Source organism: Patagioenas fasciata, chromosome 9 (genome assembly GCF_037038585.1).
Source record: "Patagioenas fasciata isolate bPatFas1 chromosome 9, bPatFas1.hap1, whole genome shotgun sequence".
In the NCBI taxonomy this organism is placed as follows: Eukaryota; Metazoa; Chordata; class Aves; order Columbiformes; family Columbidae; genus Patagioenas; species Patagioenas fasciata.
Genome location: NC_092528.1, coordinates 18,839,668 through 18,859,899, shown reverse-complemented (window position 1 = coordinate 18,859,899; position 20,232 = coordinate 18,839,668). Strand labels below are relative to the sequence as shown.

Sequence of the window (20,232 nt, the reverse complement as noted above, 5' to 3'; positions counted from 1 at the left end):
GATTCCTGCCAGCTGAGCCTCTGCCTTCGCCTCCTGTGACTCATTCTCCTCCGAATTAAACAAAGAGCCCCCAGACTGCAGGCTGAGTCACATCTGCTTTGAAGGTGGGAGTGGGGTGACTTCTGTGTCACCCCTCCCCGTCTCGGGAGGGAGTGCCGGGGAGGAGGTTGTCTCTGCAGCAGTGAACCTCGAGTCAGAGCTCTAAAAATACGAGTGAGAAGAACAAGAAAGGGCTCTGGGAACAAGACCCCCCCTACTTTCAGCCACCTCCCATAAAAAGACTTCAATCTGCTTTTGCAGGGGCACAGGGGGACGGTGGGTGCGTGATGCAGGGGATGACCACGTTCCTGAGGACTGTAATTACACAGGATTAAAATGCACAGCTCTGCAGTTCCATTTTGACAGAAAATAACAACCTTGACAGGGAAAATGTTGGGAAAGGGCACCAATAAAGCAGAACAAGCAGGGCAAATTCAGTTGTGATCTAAGAACACAGGGTTCTGCTGCTGAATTTGGCCACTTAGCACCCACTAACAGCTATATATTACTTTCCTACCAGTGGCAAAATCACTAATTTCCTTAGAGATGGTATGGCTCTGGCTCTAGTCTTCTGGTTGGGTACACATTTCTTCCCTCCCCATAGGTATCTGCTGCTTCTCCTGCAGAGAGGAGCCGGTGACGGGTTACCTGGCTGGGCACAAACTGCTTGGGCCATCGCTCCCCTCTTGCTCTCCCCAGGCCAACAACAACCTGGGCTGCCCATCCCCTGCTGCCTGCCTTCAAAACCATTAATTATCATAAAGAACATCTCTTTTAACTGCACAATGTCAAATGACTCTTCAATTTAAGCCCTCATTTGTTTTCACCAACCCAAACCTGAGCTGGCATGCTGCTGTGCAATGAGACCAACTGGTAGTATTCCACTTGGGAGTACACTCAGACTTGGAAATACTCAGACAATCCACTGCCATTAGGAAATGATATCTTATAAGTCTTGGAAAATCCAAAAAAAAATGGAGGATAGACCTGGATATGCACTATGAATAGGGACTTGGAAGGATGCTTAGGAAATGCTGCTGGTTATCTTTGAGGAGACTGTTAGGCTGAACATCCGCATTTCCAAGTAGGACTAAACCATCCATCAGGAAATCGGGTTTGCTCAGATGTTGCCATAACATTCAGTTTATTCACAGTAATACAGATTCATCTAGGGAGTTGCAAATGAACTGTTATGCTCTGTGACAACACAATACTGGGGTTTCTTGCTAAAAAAAATAAAAAACAAAAACAGAAAAAAATTGAAAGCACACATCTCATCAAGCCAGTGTTCGTTGTTCACCATCCCCCTCTCCGAATACCAGCTGGTGGAGAAAGACCTGGGACAAGCCACCCAGTAGAGGCCAGTGATGCTCTGCAGAAACTGTGTTGAAGCATAACACACCTCCAGATTAGTTCCCAGCAGGAAAAGGGAAATTACTTTGCTAAACAGCTGTTTCCAGAGTGGAAAGTGGAAAGAGTCAAATACCTACCAAACCGCATCATCCTGCAGCCCATCCTGTGTGCTTCAACACCAGAAATTCCATAGAAACCCCAGGATGAATTTGCTTTTTGATTTGGTGAGGGCACAGCATGATAAATATCACCTGCAAGTGTGCATAGATATAAAATATATAAGAAATGGGTATTGTTGGACATCACTTGCTCCATATGTGGCACAGAGCATCACGCGGCTCATACCGCCCAGTGAATGGGAAAGGAAAATGGAAATTCAAGCTCAGTGAAGACTGTTTCTATTTATGTTAGTCAGCAGGGTGGGAGGGGTTTAAATAACTGTTACACACTATGATATGTGCTGTCCTACAGCAAAATTTCATAATGTATAACTCTCCTTACTCCTATTGATGCAATAAAAACACCTCAGGAAGCTCCATAATGCCAAAATCAGGAGCCAAGTCTCCATTCAGACCTCAAACTAGGAATAATCCTGTATCGGCGCTGTAAAGTTGTCCCTGTTGTCCCCAAGGGAGACAGTTGAGCTGTGGCACATCTCCTTTCTCAGCAGCAAGGCAGCAAGCCCACAGGCCTGGCTCACGACTCATGAAAATGCAGTTCAAATATTGTATTTTCTGGAGGCCAAGTCAAACACGATGCCCAAACAAGAAGACTGTGGATAAGGGTGACCGCACTAGTGGATCCAGGAGATAAATGCCATCTCCAGCCTGGGTGCTGGGGACCACTGAAGACTTATATCCTCCCCAGGAGCTGGAGAGGGGATGGAAGGGGAATTCCCTTGCCTCCTCCCCTGCCTGCAACAGGGCTCATTTTTTAACCAGGAGTTGTATAAACCATGAGAAACGCGATTGAATCATATGCTTTAAGGTCCTGGCTAATCCCTGTTCTCGTAAAACACGAAGGTAAACAGAGATCAGTTGTTACCTGGGTTTATCAGGTTGTATTTGAGCAGAAGCCAGGCTGTTGATGCTTTATGTGGGCAGGGAGGATGCATCCCTACATTAATCTGTTTTTTTTAATCATAAGTGATGTTTGTTTCTCTTTTGCTGACTGGATACATTAAGAAATTACTTATTCGCTCCTGGTTTTTAATTGAAATCTACTTTACAGAATCCAAAACCAGGAAGCAAAATAAAACTCTTCATTTTCCCACATGCTCTGCACAGAGTAGTGGCACCAGCTCCTTCTTCAACACGTTTCCAGCTCTGTTGAGGGCTGGTTTCATGAGACTGAAAACATCACCTCAGATTAGGTAAACCTTTTCATCAAAGCCATTAACTCCTCTGCAGAAAAGCCCGGTGGATTTTTCCATGAGATGTAATTTCTAAAAGCCTGTCTTTATAAATGTACCAAGTTAAGGGCCAAGAAAATAAGTATTGAAAAAAAACAACGCAGAATGGGTCACTGTAAACAGCATCTCATTTATGTACAAGCCACCTGATTTCAAGAGCTACATTATCTCTATTATCTCTACACCCAGCCTGCTCCAAAACTCATTCCTCAAAATGCATATTCTTTAGCATTAGACCTAACTGAATTAGAAGCAATACTACTATTTTGTTTGCATTCTGGATCAACCTTTTTTTCTATCTACATACTAGTAGAAAATCTTATTTTTTTCATCAACTTTCCAATCCTTTCCCTGCATTTTAAAAGCAGAATCTTTTTCCATACTAACTGGCACATCAGTGATGAAAAACATGCTGTCCTAATATCCTCCCCCAGCACTGCAGAAGATTGCTTGAAACCTATTTACTGCTAGGGTGTGCATATTAATGTCTTGTCTTATTTGCCTCAACAAACAGAAATGAGGCTATTTTAAGTTACTAGAAGATACACAAACTAACCGAAAATCCAATCTTCATTTTCTAGAGAAGCCATCTGGCTCACATGCCTTCTTTTGCATTAGAATTGAAAGTATTTTTGGGGTACGCTTACGGACAGCATACCCCTGTGTATCAAAGGAGGGTGGTTAAAGGGTGGTAGCCCCATGCCATGGGTACCTACAGCAGAGATCCAGAATGTACCAAGTCATCACACCAAAGCCAGCAGAGCCACAGCCACATGGCTCGAGATCCCGTTAGCAGCTCGTAAGCAAGACCCAGATCACTGATAATGATACAATGAATACCAAATTAAAACCTAAAACTATGCTACCACAGGCTACGATCTTATCAGTCTCCCCCGAAAGCTGAGCTGCATCAGGCCCTGCTGGTTCTCCAGTAGGAGATTTCTACTAATATGCTGCGGGTAATTCAATCCGTGTCACCCTGCTCTTGAGCAGCACTCAGCCAAGGCTGCATTACGATATTAAATAAGTGGTGACTTCAGAGGTGTAGGCTTTGGCTCATTGTCCTTCAGCTGAGATACCAAATCAGGTTGAACAGACCTGGAATGACCTAGCCAAAATAGTTTGTCTGAGCTTCAACTGAGAAATCCCCTTTAGTCCAAGGAAACCTCAACTATGGTTAAATCTGGGTAACATTTTCGCCTTCAGTGCTTGAGCCTTCCCAACATTGCCCTTTAGCTTCAGCAGTGAGAAATCATCAGGGAATAGTAGATCAATAGAAACGTCAATGACAACAAACTGTCAGATCAATACAGTCCTCATTTTTTCTGCAGTGCCACCGGTTTCAGAGCAGATGTGCAGTGCTCTGCTGCAGAAGAGCTGATGCCACTTAGTTTCAGTCCATGGGATATTCACAAACCTTTCCTTTCCTGCTTCTGGGATGACCACAGTTATTCCAGACACGCAAAAAGCCACACTTCTGTGAAAAACAAACAACAGACAATAAACTCTCTTATTTGCATGCGAAACAAACGCTCTTTCGCAAACTGCAACCTCTTTTCAAATCTGAGGGAGGGCAAAGCCCTGTCCATTATTAGCAGCAAGATGGATAAAACAAGCAGCCAGTTAAAATGTCCAGGAAGCATTCACTTTCTTTTTTTTTTTCTTCCTTTTCTGAGGAAAAAGAAGGTTTGGATTTTTTTTTATTCAAGCAGAATCAGTTCAGTCTCTGGGTAAAATTCAGCAAGTAAATGCTAAAATACTCTGAAGACCACTAATATTAACCTGGCGCTCTCAACAGTAGCAGGTAAGCTACTTGTGTACAAAACCAAAACAGATGCTGTGGCCTAATACTGTTTTTACTGAGGACAACAGAAACAGCTTCTCCTGTGCGTGGGCAGCCCAGCAGAGAGTCAGCTGGACCTGTCACCGTAGTGTGTCACAGCTGGGACAGGTGGCTCGTGGATGCTCCCAGCCCTGTGTGCGGCATGGTGGGTACTGCTGCCCACAAGAAGATGTGGGTGATGGGGAGCAGATATGAGTCCAGAACAGGGGCCATGAGAGGCAAGAGGGGAAAAGCAATGGGAGACTGAACACACCCTGGTGTGTGCAACATCACATCCAACCCAAGGTGGCTGGCAGCTTTTGGAGAGCTTAAATATACCGCGTAGGTGCTGCTCTTCTGGAGGGTACCCGACAGGAGTCAAACTCTTGCCTAACACAGTCAGAGATGTTACCCAGTGGTGAGTCTACATCCAGAATCACGTAGTGCTGCCAATAAATTCATCAAACGTCCATGGGTTGGTACCGTTTTTGTGCTATGGTACTTCATCTGTCACTCTTTGACCAGATAAATAAGAGCAAATTCTGCCACCAGCTGCACCCCTATTACTTCAGCTGAAATCCAGAAGAGCTAAATCCACCCACAGGACAACGGGAAATGATACTCAGCAATGTATCAAGTTTCACTTCGTTAAGATATGATCATCATGGCATACATGGTGTGACCTGGATGGACAGGTTGCAATTACCAGCTACACAGTGGCCCAAAGCATTAATGTTAAACTGTGGGATGAACAAAATGAGAAGGCAACAAACACACTTCTGCCTGGTTTTGTTATTAAAAACAGTCTTCTCTGGATAAGAAAAAAATAGCACGTGGTCCTTTAAATAATGCAGCAGCCTTCGAACACTGAATCATTTAATCCCCTCTCTCTGGCAGTTGCTTTATCCCAGCCTCTCCCAAAGGCACATCTGCAGCCCCAGCACAGGAAGGGGAGCCCCCCTGGGAACTGCAGCTCTCAGTCCCCAAGCTGGGGTGTCCCCACATGTTTCCTCCACCCCACGCAACCCCTGACCCCATCACATGGGTCTTTATCTGCCTGCGGCTGAGATTAACGTAGCTGTTTTGGTGCTCTCCTAAGAGCCAGATGACACTCTCCAGCCATCTTTGCTAAATGATAAGTGTGTGATGGAGACTGTGCCTTCAGGCCCACTTGTCCAACAGTAGCTGCTGGAGGGACTGCAGCCAATGGACACAGCACAGGAGAAATGCTGCAGCTTCTCCCTGTTGGTGTCTGGTGGAGCTCGGGAGCAAACGTTTGAAAATACATATGTTTCAATTCTCGTGCCAATTTCAAATGCAATTTCTGACTGGAATTTGATTTAATTCCAAAGTAGCTTTTATTCTACAACTTCATTTGTTTCAGTCAGCTTTTTCTTTGTAAACATAACCCAAACCAGTGTGCCTTTGCAAAACCAACAAAAATATGATGGGTTGATGAAGCACACATGTTTGAAGCCCAATGTAAATCCAAGGGGAACCCAAGCTATTTCTCTTGAACAGCCCATTAGTCAGTTTTAATGACGTTAAAACATTTGGAGACGTGGCATTAAGGAACATTCATCAAAATAAAGGAAGTAGAGATGAGCCTTTCCTTTCTGAGGAGTTTTCATGAAGGTAAAGAGGGCTCACATGGTGAGGATGCTGGAAGCCCTAGAGGGACTTGTAGGCCAGCAGGCCAAGAGTATGTTGACTGTTCTAATAAAAAGCTCTATAGACAAAGAAATAGCTCAGAAAACTTCAGGAACTGTGGTATTTAAACAGGACAATTAATTAGTCAGAGATCAGACAAGTATGAGGGGATTATGAGAGAGGTAAACAAACATTTTAAGAAAAGGAAGAAAGAAAGTAAATTGTGTGGCTTCTGCCCATGTGTATTCAGAGTCACAAAAAAGACGCTTATGTCCCACGAAGCTGGAAAGGCCACATTTGACGCTGATAAGCAGAACAACTGAGATAATGAGATAGCAGCTGATGGAGATCCCTGCTATAAGGTGCTATTGAGGCCAAAGCCTTGGTCAAATTCAAAATAGGATTAAGTATTTAAATTACTAGTCAGACAGTCACTTGCTGTTACAAAAAACGGGCAGAAATTATTTTGATCTAGAAACTAGCTAGTGCCTGGGAATAGAGGAAATTCTGCCACAAAGGTATCATCGTGTGCTTGGTTGCTATGGGAAATTTCACTCTAATCTGAGGGTGATCTTGCTGATAGGACTTGTCTAGAGGGTACCTTGGCCTCATCCAGTTCTTTATCTAGATGACAGACTAACCTTTAATCAACTTGAAGAGCACCATTAGAGGGGCAGCTGTAGAAATTCATCTTTCTGCAAGGCTGGAAGTTAGAAAACTCATGAGAACAGGGCAAGGATTAATGAGAAAGAGCTTAAGTGAACCTCTGACAAAACGTTTGTGCCTGTTATTACTCAAGGTGGTGGCAGGCAGTTTTGAGTAGCTAAGGGTGGATGCCACTGGATAAAGCAGAGGCAAACATATAAAAAGCAGATCAAGGTTGGATTGCAATGGAGTCTGGAAAATTATTATACGGCAAAGTCTGCCAGAGCAAGAGGTCTGAGCAGCAAAGGGAAGGTGGAAAGCAGGATGATATGGTGGTGCTACACAATGATTTATAGAAACTTGGATGCTAGGAGTATTTGCTAAGAGGACACAAAAGCCCCTCTCTGCTGTTACCAACCAAACAGTGACAGGCCAGATGTGCTGATAGCACAGCCTGAGGTTCAGCCCTCAGGGTGTGCAATCCCACACTCTGGTACATCAGGCTCAAGGAAGAAATACGACTTGAATGACTCTGGAGCCACACACACTGATAACTCCCATTGAAACTCAGCCACACTGACAATAATTTCAGAAACATCCCCCCCGTGTCCTTTACTCACACAATCTACAACCACAAAGGAGTTGAATGTGAACACAAAAGGCTGGTGGTGCTGCCAGCTAGAGTCCACCGAGGTCTTAGAAGTGCTGCATAACAAAATGCAATAGCAAATGGAGAAGCTTCTCTGTTTCCTCAGATTTAGTCAAAGGGAAGGTCCCAAGATCAGCCATCCACAGCTGCGTCTAGTGTCCACAGACTGAGCAAAAGCAGCTGGGGAAAGCCAGTGAATGAGAAGAGAAACAAGAACCAAATGGGAAACATGGGGACTACACACAGGAAAGCAGCTGCAGCTCTGAATGCTGCTTTCAGGCAATCAAAGAATAAAGAAAAGGAAAAAAACAGGGGTTTCAGAACTTCTGCTTGTGAGGAGGGTAATCAGCTGGCTGCACTTTGGCACCAGTGAGGCTTTTTCTGCCGTGTTCTGTATGGTGTGATGTGTGCTGGCCAGAGCGGCAGGAAGGGAACACAGCACCGTGTCATCCTGTGATGACACCTTCTGCTGACCAGCAATAACCTGGGAGAGATATTTTCTGATCTTGTTTGGGAAGAGAGGGGCTGCAAAGGGACTGGTATCGGGGGGGGAAGAGAGGTAGGCAAAGCCAAGCTGGAAAAAGGAAAGAGCGTGGTAAATAACTGGGAAAATTATGGCACTCATCTGGAAAGCCACAAAAAATGCCACAGAAATCAGCAGCACGGGAAAGGAAATCAGAGATGACATGTGGTCCACTATCCTGCCCAAAGACAGGATCATGGACATCCTGGCTGGGTTTATCTCTGTGTGTCACTGTCTGCAGGTCGCCAGAAGGTCACTGCTACTGATGCGGTTCTTGTCAGTGTCACTCGTCTTAGGCAAACGTTGGCTTCCTGAGCTGAAGCTGAAGTATCACATCCTTCATTTTTACTGGCAGATGTTTATTTCAGTGTTTAGAAAATGAATAGCTTCTTTCCACTTGAGACACACCTTGCACCCAGGGATGGGTCCTGTTAGATGTTACAGCATGAAGCTGTAATGGAGACTGAAACCTGATCCTCGCCAGACATCACTGGAGGTGAAACCATTTTGGTTTTGATGCCAATATGGTAAGAATACAGATACAGAGAGTAAGTGCAAACAGCAAGAATCAATAAAAAAAATGCAATAAGGAAAAACAAGAAATCATCTTGAACATGAATTCCAGTTACCCTCAAAAGCAGCTATGGATATAAAATATACCCTGCACCTGACATCTAACTCCTCCCAGCTGGACCAGAGGGCTGGACAACACGGCACACTGCAATACATGGGGTATTATTTTAGTCCTAATTCTGCCTGTTCCGGGATTACAGTATTAACACCCAAATCTCACAGTGCGGTTCAAGGAGAAAACAAAGGGGGGATCACTGTCTTCTGTCCCTGGGGTGAGAAAAACCCTGCTCCAGAGGCAGCAGCCAGGAGGGCTATTTTTCAACAGCCAGGCGATTTGGGAGAGGTCGCCCTCAGGACACCTGGGCAGACAGAGAGGACTCGGTGGGTGGGGACGTTGCCGTAGGGGTGGCAGCCCCATGCAGGGAGGTCTCCCGGGACCGGCGCGTCTCGGCCCGTGGGTATTGCCGGGCGGTCACATGCGGCAGGCGGGGAGAGAGCAGAGAGGGGGAAGCGCTGAATAACTGAGGAACTGCAGCGCCCTCCTCCCTCTCTCTCCTTCCCTCCCTCCTCCCTCTCTCCATCCCTCCCTCCGCCCTGCGTGCGCGGCCGGGAGCCGGGGCCGCCGGTGCTCAGCGCAGCCCCCCCCGCCGGCTGCAGCAGCACAGCCACCCCCGCCGGGGTGCGCGCCCGCGGCCGCTCCGCAGCATCGCTCGCCCGCTGCCCTCTGCGCCCGGCGGTGAGTGCCCCGGCACCGGGAGGGGAAGGGAAGGGGGATGGAGGGAGCTGGGGGAGGAAGGCGCTTCCCCGCGCTGCCACTCTCCTGCCCGGGGGGAGCAGCTCGGAGCCTATCGGGGTGCGGGTGGCCCGGCTGCCACCCCGGGAAAGGTTGGCCCAGCGCCCGGGGAAGGGTGAGGGCGGCCGCGGTTCCCCCACGCATCCGGGGCGACTTCTGCCCCGCTCGGGGCCGGCGCGACAAGGGGAGAGCCCCGGCATCTCCGGGCCGCGGGGACCCCAGCCCGCTTGGGCATCCGGCTGCCCCAGCCAAGCTGCGGCCCCGTGTTTACAAAGTGTCGGGGCACTCACCGGGGAGGAGATGGGGAACGTCAGCGCTGACGGCACGGGATTGATAGGAACAGGGGAAAAAACAGTGAGAGGAGAAATACCGGGTGGGCTGACTGAAGCGACAGCTCTCGCTACAGGTTGCCGCACACAACACGCGTGGAGAAGGTCGGGACACTGCGGGCAGGGGGACAAGAGGCAAAAAAGAAACCGAGAGGGAGGCGGGAGCAGGTTAGACCCGTTCGGGAGGGAGCTGGTGGCGGCGGGGGCCGCGGTCACGCGTGGGGCTGGGCGGGCGCTGTCCGCGGTGCTGGAGCCCTGACGGGGCAGCCCCCGGCGAGGCCTGTCACCCCACGGACCCGCGTCCGGCTTCGTCCTCCCGCCGGCGCCTGCAAAACTCTCTCTGACTTGGAGTCTGGTAATGGAGTTAAGCTTCCTTTTTACGTCATTCGCGACTCGGTGCTGTTTATTGATTCCACACGGGTATATTCGAACTGCCTAATGCTGACTGTCTGCCTGCCTCAGCCCTGGGTAGGTGTGCTTCAGCATCACCGTATTGAAAAATCTTAATCTCTTTTTCTCAGAATTGCTTTCCAGCTCAGGTTTTGTGGCCTATTAAATGCTAGTTTATACAGATTGACTTAGTGCCTTCCTGTCACAGGCTGTACCAAGAAAGCTCTAATATAGGGCTTCCTAAATCAACACAAACTCTAGGGAGGAGGAGGAAGCAGCATCACTCTTGGCGACCCCAGAGAAGACTTTTGGCTCGAAAGGGCCATGTCTGATTTAATCTAGCATATTAACTAATTAATCTTCCCAGTGTCCCTAAGTAGTAGACAAGTACATTTTAGCATGCAAAAGCATTTGTTTAATTGCCCAAAAACTGTCATGAGACTGAAAGTCTGATTGCTAAAGATATTTACACATCTTTATTGGTACACATTGCTGAAACATATGACTTACTGTAGTTGAACAACATATTGTAAACAAACAAAAAACCTCAAACAAGCCCAAAACAATAGCTGAGTGAACTCACTAATTGATTGAACTCACTAATTATCTGTTCTTAAAACGTACTGCTCCATGGGGAATCCTTGTTGCATGAGAAGAGAGAGGAAGGGATTCTTGCGAGACCCAAGTGCTATTTCTCATTTTCATCTATGAAAGATGCTGATCTTTGCCAACAAAACAGAGACTGATGAGTGGTAAATGATGCCAACAAAGAATCTTGGGTCCTCTCAAAGTCAAGTCAAATGTACAGTACATGTCTGAGAAGACAGGATAGAGGCAATATCTGCAATATGATAGGCTCTTGAATAAGACTAAGGAAAAAAATCTCATACAATTGCTTCTGAGTAAGGAGAGATGTAGGAAGGAAATTTTACCTCAGCCCTTGGAAACTGAGGCTGCTAGAGTGCAGCAGACATCAACAAAAATGACAATAAAATTGGAAGGATAAAAGAAAAAAAAAAAAAAGACAAAACCTGTCAAAGAGCAGAGAAAGGCCCTTACAATGGAGGAACCACAGCAACTTACTTCATTAAAACAAAGGGTGGGAGGCAACTGGATTCTTGAATCTAAGAACCTCTACAGGAAGCAATTTCTCAGCACTGAGTTATTCCTCCATCTGCCAAAGGCAGGCATAACGTGAACTGGTGCCGAGATGCTAAAGCAAAAACATTCTGATTTAAGTGAGGAATCACAGTTTTGAACAGCAGAGGGCTGATGACCTGATGAAGGAGCTATCAGAAAACCTGCTGGATTCTCCATCTGTTTATGTCAAGACTTGATGTCCTCCCAAAAGATGCAACTTAGCCAAAGCAAGTCATTGTGCTCCCTGCAGGAGTAATTGCCTGGAAGCTAATGGCCTGCAATTCAGACAAAGTGAACTTGATGAACTTAATGATACCTTTGATCTTTAATTCCCAAAGTCAGGCACAGAGATGTACAACTTTGCTGGTGCCCCAGCCTTCCCTCTAGACAAGCACAACATTGCCAGCAGGTGGGATCTTTGACCACATACCAAAAGAGCAAATCACTGACTGACTTCTATTTTGACCCCCCCCCCCCATTTTCCAAATTATTTCATTAATTAACTCTCCCTAAAAATAGCCTCTTTCTTTGTGCATATTGCAGTAAAGTGAAGTAATGTAAAACATAAATCATTTTCCTTAATGAGTCAGTTATGACTCCTAAGTCAAGACATATCTTATCTTTCTCTGTTTTATTAGGATCCTATGAAAGTGATTAAAATTCATTCTTTATGGAACTCAGAGTCTCTGATGGGATTGTATCAGAAAGGATTCCAGCCCAAAATATTTTTAAACATATATTTATAGGCTAACTTGATGCTACTTCCTTCTTGAAGCACAAGACAGTCTGTTTTCTCAGTTCTGAAATCACACACATGTACTAAGATTCCATCCATATTCCCTTGAAGGCAACAGGAGCTTTTCTAGAAAATTCAATGAGAACAGGATAACCTCTCAGTACCTGAATTAATGGTTTTCCTGTGAAGCCTTGCAACGTTCAAGCAAATAGGATGACAAATACTTACACAAACATAAATATGATCCTAGGCTCTTTGTGGAGAAAAAGAGGATAACAGAGAAGTCTGTAATAGGATATATTTAGTCTCTCAGACTTCTTAGCCCCCAAATACTCAAAACTTTGCCTTCAGGGCACCTGAGATATTCAGATCATCATAATGTATATGTTTAATCAACATGTTGTTGTTTGGATTATTAAGACATTTTAAAAATAATAATGTAAAACCAAAACAAATCAAAACACAAATACTTCTTCATCCGTGTGTGGTAGTGGGATCCCTATGTCACACCAAAAAAAAATAGCAGGTAGGTAGCATTTGTGTCTTTCACTGATTAAAAAAAGTAATAATCATTTAAAAAAAAAAAAATCACTCCCAAATTGGCTCTCTCTATAAAATATGAAGCCACTCTTGGGCCTGAACTTGTTATTCTTGTGAGAGACAGTAGATCTAGGGATGCAAAAGGATCCAGAACCAAGAAATATAGTAGGCATTTTTAAGCTCATTCCTATGAATACAAAAACCTGGCCAGAGTCTCACCTTGGCTCAGGGTGAGTCTACTGAACTCAATAAGCCACCCACAGCGCAAATGGGAGCAGATTCTAGCTTAGATCCATGAACTACAGAGATTCCTAAAATATTTTTCACTTACAAGTGATGAGATGTAGCTAAGCTGTGGTTTTCAGCTGGAACCTACCTCTCTCTGGCACTCTAGTACTGAGCAATTTTTCTCTTCTACATGTTTCCTTGCCTCATGGAATATCAGCCCTGCCTCTAGACTATGTGGCCACCAGCACAGGACTGGGTGCTCCAGCTGTCATTGACACTGCCACCACAGCCCGTCCCTTTCTGTCACCAGGTTGGAACATCCCTAGGAGAGAGCTATTTTTTCCTATAATAAAACTGTCAGAGTGAAGCCCAAACACTTAGGAAACAAAACCAGTGAGGTGGAGCCAGGCAGCACGTGACTCTATTGTTTCTATTCCTCTGCACAGCAATTCTATCAATAATTTACTGAAATACATGACACCACAAATTAAATCTACCTGGCAGGTGTACAGAAGAAGAGCTTTTGCGGAACAGGTTTTTCAAGCACTACATCTTAATTCTGCAAGGACAGAGTTACAGGATTGAGTGCTTTGCTGCCCATAGCGAAATGGGTCACTGCTGCCACACTACAAGTGTTTATGGGGGTATCTGTACCAAAACTTTAGGTAGAAGTCTACAAAATGAAATGTGCATGTTTGAGGGCAGCTCCTCGCAGCAGTCACTGACTGCTGCTTGTTGGAGCTGTGACTCAAGTTGGTGGTTTGGTCCATTCCTCCAGCTCCCTGAGTGCAGGCTGGGTCTCACTCAACAAAGTTTTTTAAACCTGAGGATGGAGCCACCTTCCCATGTTTAGATGCCACTTGCAGATCTAGGCACGTTCCACCTAGAGCAGCATGGTTAAAACTTATCTTTAGGCGTGTGCTTATGAATATTATTGAACTGTGTTTTAATGAGGGACCTGTTAAGTTGTACTAAACGAGCAACTATTCCCTGGTGCCCAGCAATACCAGGGTGACCTCCAGGTAGGATCAGGACACCCTAGGCTGGTAATGAAGGAAATGTGTCCTTCTCCAGCCTGTCCTTCACCCTCAGCTGGGAACAGGCAGGAAGCGTTAGTGTCAGGTCTCGCACCACTCAAGTCCTGCAGCAGGATGCTCAGGAAGCGTCTGGGGATGTGAGCACCTTGTCTAAGGCACCTGGGCAAAAGCAGGTGCGTTCCACTCATTAACCTGCCTTGGAAGCAACGGGGACCAGGAGATGTGCAGTTAATAACAAAGGTCACTAGCTCTACAGAAAGTAAATTAAGACAGAAAGCAGAAATGTGTTGAGTTCCTTTGGCTGAGAGCTCTGGCACAAACAAGAATTACAGCAGTAATATTTCAGTGCCTATATTCTCTGCTCTTAATTGCATGTGGGCACACCAGATGAATTATGCTTGCCAGGCAGGGTGATACGCCATCGAGAGATTCTTACTGTAGCTGGGAGACAAAAATGTGTTGCCTCAGTGAAAGGTGTTGGTTTGGGGGTCTCACTGGTAAGACATCCTAAGAACAAATCTGCAATGAGCTACCAGAACTTCAATTACAAGCAGACTTTAAGCTGAAGGAAATCACGTTTGCTCATGCTGATTCCCTTGCTACACAAGAACATCCCCAGGCGTGTGTGTGCATCACTCAGGAATACTAGAATACCTTAATTTTTATGCTATTAGCATTTTTCAGATTCATTCTCCGTTTAATTCTGCTTCACTAGTACCACCCTAGACACTGGTTGTACGTCTGTAACTCACTTGCTGGGAAATGTCAAAAAGCCCTCATGCTACGACACCAGGTGTTGCTCACACTACACACCGCTCCGGTGTTGCAGTGCTTCTGCCTGACTGATGATGATAAATTACTAAACACAGAGAATCTATTCTAAATCATCATCTTTGATCAACTTGTACTCACATTACTCATATAATCGGTTGTGTTGAAATGCAAGAGAATTACTCATGTAAGGCAAGGATTTTTTGTCCTAGTGAATAAGAAGAATAAGCAGCCAAACGTAATAAAAGCATCAGAAGCTGCTATTCACTTCCTTAGAAGTGCGTTGGATCTACCTCACACTTCTGTTGAGGAGTTTAGTGACACAGCCTACAAACAGCCAAATTACTCCACAAGCTCTAGGCTGCCTTTTTCATATGCAAAACACCCCCATAATTTGCATATACTACTATTGGTTCTTCTGGAGCCTTTGGCAGGCTCAGGGTTGAAGAATGTGTCTTTCCAGCTTCTTCTGAGGAAAGTTTTTCTTTGAGAGCCTCTCATGCATTAATTAGATGATAGCCAAAATCATGGAAACAGGGCAGTGAGGCATCATCAATTACAATTGTATAACTGTTGATGGAACACGATAACTAATTAATGACACCATGTGCACATACAAAAGAGAAATGCATTTGAGAGCCAACAAGAGCTGAACCGTGTTTGTAAGCCTGATGTGTTTACAGTGTAGAAGGCCAGTGCAGACTCCTAATAAATTATTACAGAAAGCCAGAAAGGCTGATGGTAAGTGGGAATCAGTGTTGAGAGCAGAAAAAAACCAACCAACCAAACAAAAAACCCACCAAACACAGTTCCTTAGAGGGGAGTAAAAGAATCTCTGTAAAAATGGCAATCTTCAAAATAAAAGTAAAGGCTGAAAAATAGTCAATTTTCAGATCCTGTATTTGATACACTGGTTTGTTTGTTTGTTTTTTCCAGTTTGGATGACAAAGCCAAAGTGTTAAATTGGTAGTTTACTGAAAGATTTAACTTGTGATTTTGCCTCTGAAATTCAACATGCTACCCAGAAATGAAATAAGTTGTCGTAATGATGCATCAGCCAAACTCTTGCAACAGTAAAAATCCATTTTGTTTAGAAAGCCTCACACATTAATAAATAACCCATTCTGTGAATTATATCAGATGAAAAAAGCTCTCATGGCTGGCCTGGAGCAAACCATAATGACTTTCCTTCTGCAGTGTAAAAGTATGGATCCACAGAGAAAAGAAAAAGAAAGCACAACCCAGTAATTACAGAGATTTCCTCCAGCATGTTGTTAAAGCGAAGGCAGTTTTAAAATGAATATAATTCTAGAAGAGACTGTCTGGTAACCCAGGTCTAAACATTTCAGTGATACAAAGACAGCCCTTGTCTACTCCAGCAGTGAGACTCACTACAGAAAATGTGTATCTCATTAAAGCAGTAATTACTGAAAGTATAACCCATCACCCAAAACCAGGAAAAAGCCCAGAGCTGCAAACACAAGGCTGAAACTGCCCACCGATGCCGATGACAACTGTGCTGCTGGGACCATATGCAGCTACCAGTGCAAACAGGCAACTCACTACTGTCCGGAGAAGATACTGTACAATCAGGAAGATGCTTTTTCCTCTCATGACAGCTCAGGGTCTGGAGCTGTTACTATCAAAACCAGAGAAGTAAAATATGTGCCAGTATATGAGATGAAGCTTGGTTCCTGGGCACCCGGCTCACAGCGTTTTAAATGCCTGCATTTCAGAGGTCAGAACATTAGTCCTTGAAAGAGCCTGAGCACCCAGACCTGTGAGCCCAAAATTCTTTGAGCAGTTTCATGTGCTTGATCATGCCATGGCTTGTGGCTGCAAAAGGATGGGGGAGGCTGTGTCTGATCATTGGTATCAATATCTGCACTTCAGATGCAAAATCATGCAGCTGCCACAAACAAGCACTTGAAGGTGCACGGAGCCACAGGGTCCTTCTGCCCATGACCATGAGCAGGTACAAAAGCAATATTGTTTTCAACAAGGTACGACCAGAGGAGCATTTATAGTTCTTAGTGTGGTTTCTCTCTCTAGAAAGCCCAACTGAATTAACCACTCTGTAACGTAGCTACTTTCTCCATGTTACTGATGGAGAAGCAAATTTACTCATTTCATGTGGTGTCGTCACTCTCATACAGGGAGCCTGTCAGAGCAGTTACAAGAAGTTCCTGGTTCCCTGTCTCCTGCTCAGCTCACCCCTCTATTGATTTGTCATTTCCCTGCATTAGCAGTGTCATTACATTTTTTAAGGCTTTAACTTTGCTGTCTTAAGACAACAATGACAAACTAGACCTTTTTAAAAATGTGCAAATTGATTCTATCTTTTTTTTTTTTTCTTCTGGTGATTAAATAGCTTTTTTGCAAACACAAATGGAGCACTTCATGCATATTGCATTACTTACAGCTTGGCACTCATGGACTATTGTATCTGTCGTAAATACCCGATACACTCAGTCCTACACCACTCTGCACCATGAGGAAACATTGGTACCCATAAAAAAAGGGCAGCGAACAAGTGGAAAACCAAAATTCCAGGCATAGGACTGCCTTCCACAGACACAGGGGAAAAGGAGAGTAGGAATGCTTATGTCTTGAGGAGATGGATTTACTGTCTAAGGGGAGGTGATGGGCCTACAGAGATGCCCATGAGCACCTCAGAAAGAATGAAAGGTGCATTTGGTCCCAATGGACCCTGACAGCCTGGACAAACCACTCATGAGGTTGGCATGTAGTTAACCTTGGCACAGTTCAGAACAACCCAATATCAAGGGATCTGCTGGCCCTCACCATGACCAGCTCCAATTTCACCTCTGAATGTGTTACTTCAGCTCCCACCCATTCCTCATCCAGGCAGGAAGATGAGCACTGAGCCACCTAAATCCCCTCGTTGCTCACCTGCATGTACACGGGGCCCAAAGATCGATGCTGAAATACTAAATCAGATATTCAGCTTGAGAATTTGGACCTGCCAGCTGCAATTATTCCCCAGTTATTCAGGCAACCCAGTCTCTCTTTGGATATGGCAGCAGGTAAACCAGCACACCGTGTCACTCCTCTGAAGGCTGGAGAGAGGCAAAAAGGGTGATCTCTATGTACATGCCAATTATTTTACTGGATCATGTGTCTATGCTCTTTTGACTCTTTCTTGCACCAGAAACTAGAATACAAAGTTTAAGGACTACTCGGGTCTGACTCTGGATGTGTGGCACCCTTGCCTTATGTCTTTGGTCAAGATGAGTATTTCCTTTTTTTTTTACTTACTGTCAAAAGACTGTAATGGTGTTTAGCCATTTTACAACAGTGTTAACACTGGTAAAGCACTTCAAGTAACAGAGATGGAAGTAACACAGGAAAGTGCTGTTCAACCCCTCCATTTTCGTCTTATTAAGAAGACACACAAAAAAACTCTTTGAACATAATTTTTTAGTTGATGCAAAATATAAAGTTGGTCTTAAGCCTGAAATACATCATCAGTTTAATTTAGTAAGAGCTTTAGTTAAATTAACTACAGCTCCACTTGAATTGCTCAAGCAGAGGTAAAAACGGAATGATTAAATATAAAAAGAGCACAAAATTCATGACAAAGGCACAAGGCCAGATTGCTGAAGCTGGACCCATGTGAGAGGCATTGGGACCAGCCCTCACTCTTGGCTCTGTGCCCGGCTTTTAAATCCCTTTAAGGAGGGCTGATGATGGAGACAGAGTCAGTTCTTACAGTGGCAGCCCAGCTGGGGATCAACACTAGAAAAACAAGCACAGAAAACTCCAAATCAAATTACATCTGCAACGAAAACATCAACGTGCCGAGCAGCCCCGGCAGAAGGCATCCCTCTGCTCTGCGGCTGGAGCTGCCGCCCGAACCCTGCCGCGCCGCATCGCCCCGCTGACGTCATTCCTCTGCCTGTAATGAAACTCAGTATCTTGTGTCTCTTCACACAAGTCTGCCTCACCGTTACTGAGCCAGTAATTAAAATTAAAAGGGGAGGGGAAGCAGGGGAAGCAGGGAAGTCAGGCTGGCACATTTCTTCCTTCCTCTCTTGTTCTTTACCTGGGATTGCAGTGGGTTTGCTGCCAGGAGCCACCTCTCGCACTGTCTTGAACCACCTCTTCCATCATCTTGAACCACCTCTCTCATCCCCTTGAGCCTTTTGGGGTCACTTTCCCACGGGCAATGCTGCAACCCAGTTCTGAGTGCAGCCCCTATGCAGAGCGGGGAGGGGGGCTGAGGGCTGTTGCTCCTGCTCTGTAAACATCTGTACTACTGTTTCTGAGGTCCACAGCAGGCACTGCCTCAGGGTTTGAGAGGAACCTGCTTCCATCCCGCATTTCTGGGCCACATCTCCCCTGGGTGAGGAGGAAGGGACTTCCTCCATAAAAAACCCCTGCAGCAAACTGGGTGCTACTGTCCACTGTGCTGCGGTCATCCTGACCCAGCTGCTTGCCAGGGCATCAGCAAGTTTTTTCTCTATAGGAATTACTTCTGTGACCCATGAAAACCAGAGCAAATCCAACCTCTTCCTCTTAATGAATGCCCCTGACTGGCTTTCTATCAATACACCACCAGCAGCTCTCTTTTTTCATTTATAACCATCAACGTTCTGTTTCTTGTTGCGTTGCCAACATTTTTTTAATAGGCATTTTTGCTTAAGGATACCCCTATGAACTCCTGGACAGAGGGGAGTCATTAACAGAAAGAAACATCAAATAAGCCATCTCAAAGCACCAGACAAGGTTTGGGGAAGCTGGAGCCATGGGGGGGTGACAAGAATGGGCAATGCCAGAGGGTACCATGCTGCACCCCACCAGCATGGGGCAGCTGGCAGAAAGCAGCTTTACATCAGGAATTATTAAGCACTGACCCCAGCACCAAGCAAGGTCCATGCCTGGGAATACCTAAGCCTCTCCTTCTGACTTGATTGTTGTTTTAGTTAATTTACCCTAATGAAGAAGAGTGTTTCAGTACAAACAGGAGTTGCTAACAAGCACGCGGTGGCAGCAGCAAGTGCCAGCCGGGAAGGCGGCAGCCGGGGAGACATCATTCCAGCCTGCCTGATGATGGAGAGCTGAGCAGCTCCCTTGAGCTTCCCGAGTTTATAATGAAGAGAGCAGATAAAAGCCACAAATAAAAACTCTCCTTCACTTTCACTGTGTGCTTCTAGCTAGCAAAGGTTAGCGGAGCAGAGCAAAAATGAGCCATCTCTACCCCATGTAAATGGTTTCCATCCATGAGATAGTTTTTTATGGCTTCAAGTGAGGTGAAAGGATGTTTTCCATGCTACAGAGCAGCAATATGCTGATCTCGCTTAAACATCTGGAATAGTTTCGAATGATCGCTTTTAATTGAATATAGCGGCAATTATAGAATTATTTCGATTCAGAGGCTTTGGAGGTTTTTCGCCTTGGTGACTCAGGAGGTGCTGGATGAATCCCAGGGTAATGGGGAGCCATGTAGGAAGATCCAGTCCCAGCCTGGCCCTGGGGACCTGCAACAGTTCAGCAGCCTAAATCTGGGCACATCACAAATCCACCAGCCAGTTCCTCCTTTAAATTTAAACGATTTAAAATATTTAAGTTTTTCATTATTT

The 20,232-nt window shown here is 45.3% G+C and overlaps 1 protein-coding gene across 1 annotated transcript in view; it reads left to right on the top strand.

Annotated features, from left to right (window-relative positions):
- The first annotated feature begins 9,243 nt into the window (after positions 1-9,243).
- SLC7A14 (solute carrier family 7 member 14) overlaps positions 9,244-20,232 on the top strand; it is a 29,218-nt gene continuing 18,229 nt past the window's right edge. Inside the window, exon 1 of the mRNA XM_065845018.2 lies at positions 9,244-9,401. The gene's annotated coding sequence lies outside the window, so the exon portion shown is untranslated. The remainder of the gene's footprint in view (positions 9,402-20,232) is intronic.